The sequence below is a fragment of the Crocodylus porosus genome, unplaced genomic scaffold (assembly GCF_001723895.1).
Source record: "Crocodylus porosus isolate Cpor-Errol unplaced genomic scaffold, CroPor_comp1, whole genome shotgun sequence".
Taxonomy (NCBI): Eukaryota; Metazoa; Chordata; order Crocodylia; family Crocodylidae; genus Crocodylus; species Crocodylus porosus.
Genome location: NW_017728943.1, coordinates 9,458,523 through 9,469,081, shown reverse-complemented (window position 1 = coordinate 9,469,081; position 10,559 = coordinate 9,458,523). Strand labels below are relative to the sequence as shown.

At 46.5% G+C, this 10,559-nt stretch overlaps 1 long non-coding RNA gene across 1 annotated transcript in view; it reads right to left on the bottom strand.

The window, feature by feature from the left end:
* The window catches only part of LOC109319144, a 17,810-nt gene extending 15,727 nt beyond the window's left edge, over positions 1-2,083 (bottom strand). The window contains exon 1 of the long non-coding RNA XR_002103379.1: positions 2,074-2,083. This is a non-coding gene — a long non-coding RNA (uncharacterized LOC109319144). The remainder of the gene's footprint in view (positions 1-2,073) is intronic.
* Between the last annotated feature and the right edge of the window lie 8,476 nt (positions 2,084-10,559).

Here is a 10,559-nt window from a genome sequence, read left to right as displayed (position 1 = left end):
TCTACCCTCTGCCAGCTTGTAACCATTACTCCTGGTAACTCCTGGTAGTGGTCGGGGGAACAGGGACTTCCCCAGTGCCTGCTGGTCCCCTCTATCTAGTTTGTAACAGGCCACTAGATCCCCCCTCAGCCTTCTCTTCTGGAGGCTGAACAGGTTCAGGTCCCATAGCCTCTCCTCATAAGGCCTGCCGGGCTGCCCCCTGATCATGCAAGTGGCCCTCCTCTGGACCCTCTCCATGCTGTCCACATCCCTCTTGATGTGTGGCACCCAAAACTAGATGCAGTACTCCAGCTGCAGCCTGACCAGTGCCGCATAGAGGGGGAGTATCACCTCCTTGGACCTGCTTGACCACTTAATATGATTTAAGCTTGGTTGGTATCGGTGTAGCTTCCTCTGGTAAATTTGTCACCTGCATTAGTTGTACCATGTGACAGGGTCTGCCACTGGAGCTAGGGACAGACATTCAAAAAGCCTGAGCCTGAATTGATTTAATCAAGTCTAACCTGCCTAGCTTGAACCAGTTTGCAACTGCACAGACATCCCCTCTGGACTGAGGAAATTCAGCCACATGCCTGCAGTGGCTCAGGCTAGAAGCAGGGGGGAGGAGGGCACTAGAGAAGCCCTCCCTTCCCTCCCATTAGTGTTGAGCTGAGGCAGGGCATGGCTAGGCCTAGGCAGGATGCTCTGATTAGGAAGGGGTATAAACCCACACCCTGCCTGCACCATCCCAGGCCTTTCCCTGCTTGTTGCTCAAGGGCTGGAAGTGTTGCCAGCCCCAAGCTGCCAGCTAACACTCTGAGGCAAAGTGGGGACGGGTGCAATGCATGCATTTGTTGATGATATTGAGCTTTTCAATCCCCTTCTCCCTGCTTTTTCATACTGTCTGCAAACCTGATAGGTGAGAGAGCCAGCAGGGAGCTGATAAACACTGTGTTATCAGCCCCCAGCTGCCTCCCTCACCAGTGTTTATCAGGGGGCTGGTAAACACAATGTTATCAGCCCATCAACAGAACAAAATCCTCTCTCATTAGTTCAAGCTCTTCTTAAACAGCCTGTTTCCAAGGAAGGAACAGAGGTACATTACTAGCTGACCTGTTGATTAGCTCCAAAAAGCCCTAAGGAGACACTGTCCTGTCAGCCTTTGTTCTGTCCCAGTGAAACGGGAGACAAACACACCTCTCAACATTAACTAGCATACCACATGCCTAGGGTCCGTGGGGCTGGGGTCCATGCTGTGGGAGATGGGAGGGAGAGAGGGGATAGCTGCTTAGCAGTGAGCAGTTGGGGGGGGGAGGGGGAGGCAGACAGGGGGAAGCCAGACAGACCCTCCTGTGCCTACAGTCTCCCCTGGAGCTCTGGCTAGGGAGCAGAAGGGCAATGCTAGCTGTGCTCTCTGGAGAAGACAGCCCAGCCCGGGGCTGCAAAGCATCTGGGTTGCGAGGGGACTCTAGTTTAACTTAAACCAGGAAGGAGTCTGGGACAGACATTGCATAAACTGGTTTGACCCAAATCAGTTAAGTCTGATACTACATTCAACCACGTTTATCTTCAATCAGTTTCAGCCATTTTGAAACTGGTTTATGTGCACTGAATTTACGTTCTGTTACAGGTTTAAACCAGTTTCTGATCACTTAAGCTGGTTTATGTTTAATGTCTGTCCCTAGCCTGGAGGACAGCCATGGTGCCCTTTAGTGGCCACTCCAACACTTCCCTGTCCCCTCTAGTCTCTTGGGCCACTGGTCTATTCTTACCTGCCACACCTTGATGTTTAATGAATGTAAATACAGGAAGCTGCCCTCAGAAACTAGTGAAATCCTTGAGTGCTTTACTTCACTGGGTGACCATGTTCTAGTCCCAATCCCTATCTGGCACTTCTACACTCCGCTTCAGGCTCACTGGTCCTACTTCAGTGTCTTGGACTCCAGGCCCTTCAAATCAAATACTATGTGCCCTGCAGCCACCAGTCACAGTGCTATGGCCCTTCTCATGGCCTCCTGGACCTAACTGCATTAGGGGAAGTAGTCATGGTCTCCAGCCTTCTGCACAGCCATGCCCATGCCTCACAGGTCTTACTTTAATTCTGTTCACATACTTGAGTATTTCTCCTATCTCTCAATCTCCCCTCTCCCCCCAGCTCAGGTGTTGAGCTTTTCTGCCTCAGCTCCTTCACTGTTTGTGTGTATGGCTCAAAGAATGCATGCCTCTCAGGCACCCCTGTGGCCACCATACCACCTACATAACCACAACCCAAACCTGTGGATTAACACAAAACAGCAGCAAAACATATAACTACTCTCTCCCTGCATACAGCTCCCTGCAAAGCCCCTGCACTTGTGGGAATCTGGGCCAGACTAGGCCTCTAGACCTAGGCTCATATGGCCTTTGATATCTTCCCCTCCCATCACCTTACCTGGTTGTCTGGAAACAGGTCCTATATGCTGCCTATTATCCAAAATCTGCCACAAGGGCTATCAATCACCTTATCAGCTACTCAAAGTCCTGTAGCTTCATCTTCTGCAAGATGCCTTCCACCAGCCTGCCTTCTGCAGTACTGCTTTCTGTTTTCTCCAGTAGCTGAGGTAGGGATCCCCTGCTGCACACCAACTCCTAGACCTTATTTGAGCTCATGCAACACTGAAAGCCCAACTACCACTAATTCATCCAGACAGTTCTTAATGTTATTTGCTCTTATCTATAACCAAATCCTACATGGGGATGGATTAATTAATTGCTGACCTCATAGTAACTGTACAAGTGACAGAGCAGGCTCTGCCTGCTAATGCCTTGGGATCCAAGGGTGTGCATCCTGATCAGATCATTGGAAGTCATATTAAATACTAGCACCCTGATTTGTTTTTAGAAGATATTTTCTGCAAGCTGGTTTTGTTCTACCTATGGTAATAGGGGTTGGACAATACAAATTAGTACAGCCAGTAGGCATTCCCAGTGCACCATCCCCATAGTCTACCACAGTACGATTCAACAATGTTACCCATTATGCAGTAGTTGCTGACTGAGCAACATTGCCACAGCTGAGTGCCAGGGAAAGGAGTTCCAGAATACAATACAAAATTATTACTATAAACAAGCAGCTTTAAAAACACTCCACCTTCAAATTTTAGGAGAGCAGAATTCTGAACCACAGCTACCCATGTGTCTCAGCTAGGACTCTTAGCCTTAAACAAAGGGTAATAATAAATTTTAAACTCCCTTTAGGCTCCAGTCCCAAACCCATGGAAAATTCACCTCAGTGGGACTGGCTGGATGTTGCAGACTCCTAGCAAGGCCTAGGTAGGAAGCAGAGTCCAGCAGTGGGAGAGCTGATAATAGAGTTCTCTCTCCCAAAATATGTCTCCACCCAAGCCAAGCAGATCTGTCTGCTGTCCATCAGTATGTTAACATACTCCCAACCTCCACTCCTTTCTTCCCCTTGTTTAACTGGGTAACTCCCAAAAATACAGTGAAGCAGAAAACTGCTCTTTAACTTTATTCATGCCTTAAAAATAGTAGAAAACTGCTGATGCAGGCAGGGCAATCCTTTCAGTGGATACATTTTCAAAGTATTGTATTGTGTTTAATAGGAATTAACAGATCACAATCCAACACAAAAGTTGTAAATTGCACCCCCAAACTAGTTTGTTTTTATTTCTTAGTCTCTATTTTTATTGTCTTCATTAGCAAAATGTCTATTAAAGTCTGTCATACATAATTCTTGCCATTATCCAAAGGTAAAGTTTGATTGGCTGGTTTTGCCAAGAGAAAAAACTGCAATATATTCACTGTAAGCATCCATCACTTAAAAAAGATACAATATATTGAATTAGTTTACACTTCAGCCTTGTTGAATGTGATATAGTCTTAGAACTCACTGAATCTTAACAGTCAAACCAACCCCAAGGACTGTGGGCCAGATTCTGATGTTATTTGCATTAGTGTAAATCCTTAGTAGCTCTATTGATATTAATGGACTAACTCCAAATTTATACTGATGTAAACTTGATCCCACTTATACTATAACTTACTGCATTTAGGGATGTATAATAATTCCATTATGTGTTATAATAATTATGATAATTTCAGGGAACATTGTAAGGCTTGAACACAAAAGAGAGTGTTACAAAACACACAATAATTATCATAATTATACAGTGGATTCATAGATTTGTAGATGTTTGGATTGGAAGGGACCTCAGTAGATCATTGAGTCCAACCCCCTCCCCTGGGCAGAAAAGAGCGCTGGGGTCAGATGACTCCAGCCAGGTGCATGTTCAGCCTCCTCTTAAAAACCCCCAAGGTAGGGGACAGCATCACCTCCCTTGAAATCCCATTCCAGATTCTGGCAACCCTTACCATAAAGAAGTTCATTCTGATGTCTAACCTAAATCTGCTCTCCGTTAGTTTGTGGCCGTTGTTCCTAGTTAGTCCAAGGAAACAGAGCATCTCCTATTCCTTGCTCCCCACTCCCGCCTCCCCTGGATGAATTTGTAGGCAGCCATAAGATCACCTCTCAGCCTTCTCTTGTGGAGGCTGAAGAGATCCAGGTCCCTCAATGTCTCCTCATAGGGCTTTGCCTGCAGGCCCCTAACCATACCAGTTGCCCTCCTCTGAACCCTCTTGAGGTTGTCCACATCCCTCATGAAGTGCAGCAGCAAGAACTGGATGAAGTATTCCAACTGTGACCTGACCAATGCCGCATAGAGGGGAAGCATCACCTCCCTGGACCTGTTCATCCTGCACCTGCTAATGCACTATAAAGTGTGGTTATCTTTACTGATTGCTTCGTTACATTGATGATTAACAGTCATCTTGGTGTCAAGAATGACTCCGAGATCACTTTCCGCTGCTGTGCTGCTGAGAAGGTCTTCCCCCAGCCTGTAAGTGTGCTGGTGATTCCTTCTCCCTAAGTGCAGCACTTCGCACTTGTCTTTGTTGAACTGCATCCTATTCTGTTCTCCCCACTTTTCCAACTTGTGACCACTTTTCCAACTTGTCCAGATCCACCTGGATTCATTCCCTACCCTCTAGTGTGTTAACTTTACCCCATAATTTGGTATCATCTGTGAATTTGGACAGAGTGCTTTCCACACCCTCATCCAAGTCACCGATGAAGACACTGAATAGCACTGCTCCAAGGACCGAGCCTTGTGGGACTCCACTGCCCACATCTTTCCAGGTTGATACTAACCCATCCACAACCATTCTCTGGGTGCAACCCCTAAGCCAATTTGCCACACACCTGACTGTGTAATCATCTATGTCACAGCTATTCAGTTTATTTATGAGAAAAGGATGAGATACTGTATTGAAGGCCTTCTTAAAATCCAAGTAAATGACATCTACCTCAGATCCTGCATCTAAGCATTTTGTGACCTGGTCATAAAAAGAAACAAGGTTAGTAAGGCAGGATCTACCTGCTATGAGTCTGTGCTGGTTGCCCTTTGGCATTATTTTTCCCACTGGACTTCCACAAATGTGATCCTTAATAATTTTTTCAAAGTTTTTCCCAAGGATAGAGGTGAGACTAACCAATCTATAGTTACCCAGATCCTCCTTTCTCCTCTTCTTGAAAATAGGGACTACATTGGCCCTTTTCCAGTCCTCTGGGACCTGACCTGAGCACTATGAGTGCTCAAATAGCTGTGCCAGTGGCTCTGCTATGACACTGGCCAATTCCTTCAGCACCCTTGGATGAAGATCATCTGGGCCTACTAACTTAAACACATTCAGTCCTTCCAAGTGCCTCTTCACCAAGTCGGCACTAACAGTTGGTTGGCTGTTGTCCCTTTTGTGCCTATGATCCAATTGGGATATTTGTCCTGATCCGTGTTCAGGAATACAGAAGCAAAAAACTCATTGAAGAGTTCAGACTTGTTTCCCCTATCTGTCACTAATTGCCCTAGTTTGTCCTGTACGGGTCCTATGCTACCCTGCACCTTCCTTTTACTCTCTATGTACTTAAAGAAGAAGTAAATTCAATGCTTGTATGATGTACAATAAATTCATAGATTCATAGGCTGGAAGGGACCTCGCAGATCATTGGGTCCAGCCTTCCCACTGTAGGCAGGAAGACAACTGGGATCAAGTGACCCCAGCGAGGTGACTGTCCACTCTTCTCTTGAAAACCACCAGGGTAGGTGACTGCACCTTTTCTGGAGGGAGTTTATTCCACAGTCTAGACACCCTGACTATGAAAGAGTTTTTCCTGGTATTAAGCATGAAGCAGCCTTGCAAGAGTTTGTACCCATTGGTCCTGGAATTCCCCGGAGGTGGCCTAGTGAACAGTTGTTCACCAAGCTCCTGATGCACTCCTCTGATATAGTTGTAAGCTGCTCTCAAGTCGCCTCTCAACCTTCTCTTCTTTAGGCTAAAGAGGCCCAGGTACCCTCAGTCTTCACTCATATGGCTTGCCTTGCAAGTCCCTGATCATACGGGTGGCTCCTTTCTGGACCCTCTCAAGTTTTTCCACATCCTTATTGAAGTGCAGCACCCAGAACTGGATGCAGTACTCCAACTGCGGTCTCACCAGTGCTGAGTTCAGCAGGAGTATCACTTCCTTAGTTTTACACGAGATGCATCACTTGATGCATGCCAGCATGTTATTTGCCCTGCTGGCCACCGCATCACACTGATGGCTCATATTCATGCTATGGTCAATCGTTACTCCTAGGTCCCTTTCAGCCATGGTGCAAGTCAAGCTGTCACCACCAAGCCTGTATGTATGTTGAGCGTTATTTGCCCCTATACGGAGCACCTTCTACTTGGAAATGTTAAACTTCATCTGCTTCCTGTCTGCCCAACTCTCTAGCCTGTCCAAGTCTGCCTGTATCTGCAAACTATCTGCTGGCATGACCATACTTCCCCTTAACTTGGTGAATCCATGAACTTGGTCATCCGTGAACTTGGCCAGTGAGCTTTTCACTTCTCCATCCAAATCATTGATAAAGATGTTGAAAAGCACCAGTCCAAGCATGGAGACCTGAGGTACACCACTAGCCACTTTGTGCCAGGGCAACACAGATCCATTCCTGAGAACACTCTGGGTCCAACCCTGTAGCCAGCTTCCCACCCACTGAACTGTCGAGCAGCTGAGCCCACAATCTTTCAGTTTTCCCACGAGGAAATTGTGGGATACTAGATCAAAATCTTTTTGGAAGTCTAGGTATATAATGTTGATGTCATCTCCCCCGTCCAAGTGGTGAGAGACCTGATCATAGAAGGAGATGAGATTGGTAACACAAGACCTACCCATGACAAAGCCATACTGGTTGTCATTCAGAATCTTACCTTCCAGGAGCATGTTGCACATATGAGCCTTTCCAGGGTTTTCCCTGGGATAGAGGTTAGGCAGATTGGTCTATAGTTGCCCGGATCACCCTCTTCCCCTTCTTGAAGATGGGCACAATGTTGGCCCTCTTCCAATCCTCAGGGATCTCCCCTGTGCCACAAATTCTGAAAGACCTTTGCTAGGTGTTCCGCAATGACCTCAGCCAGCAACTTCAGCACTCTCAGATGAAGTCCATCCAGGCCTACTGACTTATAAATGTCTAGGTTTTCTAGTTGGTATTGCACCTGCTCAGCATCCACAGTGGGGAGGCTGTCAGTCGCAGCATGCCCCCTATCAGCCTTATCTCACTTGTTTTTCCCCTTAGTCCAGTGAAACACCAAAGCAAAGTGGGCATTCAGGAGTTCAGTTTTGTCCTGAACGTCAGTTACCAGCTGTCCCAAAGTGTTAAGCAGAGGTTTCACACTTCTGTTTGTTTTCCTTCTACTGCCTACATACCTAAAGAAGGACTTATTTTCCTTGGCTCCCGTGGCTAACCTAAACTCAGTCACTGCCTTGGCTTTCCTGATAATTTCCCTACAAGTGCTGACCACTAATGTATACTGTCCTTAGCTTCCACTGTGTGTATACCCCTTTTTTTCTTTTTTAAGAGGACTGCAATGTCCCTATTAACCCAGGTGGTCTTGCCAGCCCTTCTGCTACCTTTCCTCTTTGCAGGAATGGTTTTCTTTTGTGCTTTGAGGATCATATCCTTGAGCAATGGCCATGCTTCATGCACCCCATTTGCCTTCCCTTTTTGGTCCCACAACGCCTCCCCTACTAATGTTCTGAGCCTGTCATAATCAGCATTTTTGAAGTCCAGGACTTCAGTCCTGCTGGTTGATTTGTAAACCTTGCAGTGGATGGTGAACCTGATAATTTCATGATCAGTGTTGCCCAGGTTACCCTCAATGGTCAAGCGACACACCAGATCATTTCCCTTGGCCAAGACCAAGTCTAGGAGAGCATTGCCTCTGGTTGGGTCTTGCACTTCCTGGGTCAGACAGAGCTCCTTGATCAGTCAGGAAACTGTGAACAATCTGATCTAGCCATGAATGACCCATGCCCCTGGTGGCTGGGAGGGCATGGAGGCGGTGGGAGCATGGCGGTGGCAGCAGGAGTGCAGCACTGGGGACCAGGGAGCTCCCACATACGCCACTGGCATTCTCGGTGGCAGGGTGGCAAGCACTGACCAGGGGTCAACAACCACCCATAGGCGCTGCCGGCAGTGTTGTTGGTAGTCAGTGGGGATCGCTGACTGCCAGCAGAAGCCGCCGGCAGTGTTGCTGGCGGGGTGGCAAGCAGCAACCACCCACGGGTGCCACCAACAGTGTCAGTGGCTCCTTTTTGTAGGGGGTACACTGGCACGCTCAGGCCCCTTGACCTAGCCAAGTGTTCCTTCCAAACTATGTCCAGGTAATTGAAACCACCCATGACAACCAAGTCTCTTGCTCATGTGGCCTCTGTCAGTTCTCTAGAGAACTCCAGATCCAGCTCCTCCCCTTGGTTCAGTGGCCTGTAGTAAATGCCTCCAAGCCACATAAATCCTTATTTATAGTAATTCAGCCTGTTACCTGTCTTACTGTGTTTCTTGCTGTAACGTACAGCCTTAAATGTAAGACTGTGTCCAGAATGGCAGAATGGGTTATATGATACCAGAATTTCCATGTTGTAATCCAGAATTTTCATCACTATCTCAGTGATTCTCAACCAACATGCTGCAGCACCCTATGGTGCCTTGAGATCTTTTCAAGGGTGCCAAAGGGTGCCACACAATGTTAACATTGTTAGGTCCGCAAATATGATTGGCAGGATAAACACAGATTTCAGCTAGGAATCCAAAGTGTTAGAAACATTCTCACCTGTTGTGGTCTTTATGAGTTCTCTGAAACAGAAGAATTGCTCTATTGTTTTTCCATGATCAAAAAAGAGTGAAAGCTATGAGCTGGCATTTTCTGAGGGGTTTTCTGCATCTAACACAAGTACCTTGAGTCTAAAAACTTTGAGAATCATTATTCTAAGGCATAGTTTCTAATGCCCACAAAGGTGTCTATATGAAGCATTACACAAACTCATTCAACATTGGGTGCCTAGGTTTGATTCTGGGTTCTGTGGTTCATCTAGTCTGTTTTATTGAATTCTTCAAGCAGGTTGGGGTTGATTACTATACAGTTTCCTTTCAAGTTATCTATATGCAATAAACATATACATCAGTGGTTCAGTTGGCACATGTGTTCATTGCATGCTACTCCTGGTGCCTGGAATAAGTATCAATGACAAATGTCTTTTCTTATTCTTTTTTTGTCTAAATTAATTTAAATTAATTTCTTCCAGCCTCAGTTAACTTTACTGAGGAGCAGGTTACTCTGACCTGAAGGCAGTCTGTTATTTTCTCTCTCCTCAAATGCAGCTTTCCAAAATTGTATCAGTTTCTTTGATTTTCATGAAGGCATAAAAAGCATCAGAAATCAGATAACTCACGCCCTGAATCATTTCTTGATCTCATTCATACTGCCCTTATCCCTGAGAAGAGCTCACTGTAAACATCTCCAAAGCCACCTCCTTCAAAACCTGCTTCAGCTTCTCTTTTGTCATCCTGCCTACAAACAGTGGGACAGGCAGCCACTGTGGGTTTTGTTATATTGTGGTGGCACCTCAATGCCCCTGCCCCAGGGGCTCAAGCACACACCACCTACCTGTACCCGCGGGCATACTCCAAACCCAGAAATTCATCTTTGAGGTCACCTGGAGATATTTCTCTGAGGTTACTCCTAAGCTCCCGGTTTCTAGCATGCTTGAAAACAGCTGCTAGCAATAAGTCTCAAACAGCCTCAGTGTGCTTCCAGGTTGGGAACGTACCTGTGGGCATGGCTGGGTGGGAGGCTGCTTGTTTCTGTGTAGTCCCCTGACTGTTTGTGTTTATCTGTTTTTATCTCCTGTTTGTATAGAGGGCTCAGCTATAAGTTTTATATAGCAGTGAAGACAATACATTGTAGACATGCCCAAGGTAGCTTTACACTAGTTAACTGAGGTAGAAATTCAAAGATGTTTTCTTGTGCCATTTGACTGCTTAGGATTTTTCTTTGTATACAATGCCATTTAAGTAGGTCACTGTCACGGAGTCACATAGGTGCCCCGTGACTGTGAGGGTGATTGGCAGAGCTGCCAATCACCCAGGCAGCTCAGGTGCCGGTTGCCAGGGTGACCAGGTGAGTCACATGGCCAGAAGGGGGCAGGG